The sequence below is a fragment of the Pseudophryne corroboree genome, chromosome 6 (assembly GCF_028390025.1).
Source record: "Pseudophryne corroboree isolate aPseCor3 chromosome 6, aPseCor3.hap2, whole genome shotgun sequence".
Taxonomy (NCBI): Eukaryota; Metazoa; Chordata; class Amphibia; order Anura; family Myobatrachidae; genus Pseudophryne; species Pseudophryne corroboree.
Window position 1 is genome coordinate 634393395 of NC_086449.1, and position 2507 is coordinate 634395901.

Sequence of the window (2507 nt, forward strand, 5' to 3'; positions counted from 1 at the left end):
AGTCATGCTTTAGGACAAGATATTCAGCAAATATAGTATTCTGACCAACTCAGCAATATTTTTCTTAAGGACACATGAACCCATTTTGTGCATACAGTAAATATCTTAATAAATGCGAAAAAGCGTGAATCAATATATATTTGCTATACTGCGGAAGCTCCTACACTATCACTGTACAATCCTTTTTGTACCCAGGGCGTCAGCAGCGGATAAGATGGCGAAGGGCCCGGCAGCAGATAAGGTGGCGAAGGGCCCGGCACCACTCTTTCACTGCCATACCGGGGACCAGCGCCACAAGCAGTAAGTCTTGTACTCTCTTTATTGGGTACTCTTTATACCAGTGGTTCCCAAACGTTTTTGAGTCACGGCACCCCTAGGCCAAAAGTTTCTTATTGAGAAATTTAGAAACAAATAAATAAACAAAAGTAAAATGTGCTTGTACAGTACTGTACTGTATGTCATCCTTAGGTTCAATTACTGTATGTGGTGAGGGACAGGATTCACTTCTGATTGCCCAAATACTGTGTTGTAATTTATGATTGGAAGACCCCAGCACTGATTTTGCCTATTACAGTGACAATAAATATTTGAATTGGTTCTTGATCACCCCTGCAAGCGTCTATTTTTATTTTTGAGATTCACCAGTGTCTGTGAAACTGATCATAGTTGTGCTAAATTTAGCACATCTACGATCTGATCTGAATTAGGCCCCAGGTGCGATTTGCACCTTGTGAAATGTACAGTAAACCATGAGGGTATGAATGCTTTTGTTTGATTACTGCTGGGGACAATGGTAATGCTGTGGCCAATGTGTTTAATACAGGCACCCCTGGACCAATTCCTCCGCCGCCGGCATTTGCGGACCCGCCTCGTCCTGGTAAGACATTTTTGTTAAGTTAAGGCTCATTTCACCACTGTTTCTAAACCTTATTCCCCACCCTGTGCCTCTTATCCTACACCTCCCACTGTGCCTCAGCTTCCCCTTGTCTTTTAGCCTTTCCCTGCTCCTGTGGCTGAGCGTCCCCATGTCTCTGCTATGGAACATCATGATGTCACGTAAACTGTGCTTTATAGGGTTCCTTGGGGGCCTGGTACAGTACAGTATTTACAGTCATTTATCTTTTTTCCCATAAAACAGGTACCGGCCAAGTTCCAGTGCCTATTACAGTGACAATAAATATTTGATCACCCCTGCAAGCGTCTATTTTTATTTTTGAGATTTACGGGCATTACATAGGAGTCACTTTATAAGCGGGACATAAGGGGCACTCCTGGGGACATAAAGGGCACTACTACTGGGGGCATTTCTTTTATGGGCTCTACTGTACATAAGGGGCACTAACAGTACAGTGGCTATAGCATAAGGGGCAATACTACTGTGGGCATTGTATAAGGGGCGGTACTGCTGTGGGCATTATGTGTATTAGGGGTGCTACTGCTGTGGGCTTTGTGTATGAGGGGCACTAATGTGTGTCATAACATGAATAAGGGACACCCCTAGAGTACTGTATGTGGTGGAATGTGAATAAGATTGTGCTACTGTGCATCATAATTTTAATTGGGTATACTATATATATTGGGCCATGCACCTTGATTTTTGACCAGGGCGCTATGGCCCGGACAACCTGACTAGGGGTACAGTAATAATAATGTTATTTTACATGCATACTGTTCATAAACTTTGATAAAGTGCTGTACAGTATACTGTACAGTACTCAACCTGTCTTACTGTTCTAATACTGTACATTGTTTTTTATTTTCACAGATCAACTCCGGCGATTGGTCCTTATACTGAGGGCGGTAGTCCAACAAATGTTTGTTTATATTTTACGTTGCTTTTAAAAAAAAATTATTTTTTGTTTTTTACCTTCCAGTTTTTTTTATTAAAGTTTTTATATAATTTACAGTTATTTTGTGTTATTATAATTTGTGTTAGTTTCCACCTTAGTACACTAAGGGGGTATTCAATGCCGGACAAGGGGGCCAGAAGGTTCTGAAAATGGGACTTTTCACACGTTTTATAGGAGAAGTTGCTTTCTCGTATTCAACGGGGTCCCGCGTTGCTTGCCCCCCACCCTCCCGGCGAGGCAAAAATGGCATGTCATTTATAACATACAATATTGTATGGCTGTCCCTCCCCCCAGTCAAACACCATTTCTGCAGACACTACATTTCTAAACAATAGCGAAGAGTTAATCCACTTTACTCTGAATACACATTCAACTGCTGCTAATTGAACAGTAGTGTCTGCAGAAACAGGTTTTGACTGGGGGGCAGGGATAGCCATATTGTAAAGGACATTTCTTAAAGCAACCAAAAAGGTTACTGCATATGGAGTTTGTTCATGAATGCACCACTTCGGATACAGCATACTGTACAGTATGTCATACAGTATCTCACAGTATACTCATTATTAGGCTCACTCAGATACTGTATGTTTCGGAACGCCTGTATTTCTCTAACATCCTAGAGGATGCTGCTGGCAAGTCTCCCTGCTTTGTGGGACT

At 41.9% G+C, this 2507-nt stretch overlaps 1 long non-coding RNA gene across 1 annotated transcript; it reads left to right on the plus strand.

Annotated features, from left to right (window-relative positions):
- The first annotated feature begins 218 nt into the window (after positions 1–218).
- Positions 219–1835, plus strand: LOC134935533 (uncharacterized). Its single transcript, XR_010180229.1, has 3 exons — positions 219–300; positions 824–877; positions 1766–1835. It is a non-coding gene; the product is annotated as an uncharacterized LOC134935533 (long non-coding RNA).
- Positions 1836–2507: the final 672 nt, after the last annotated feature.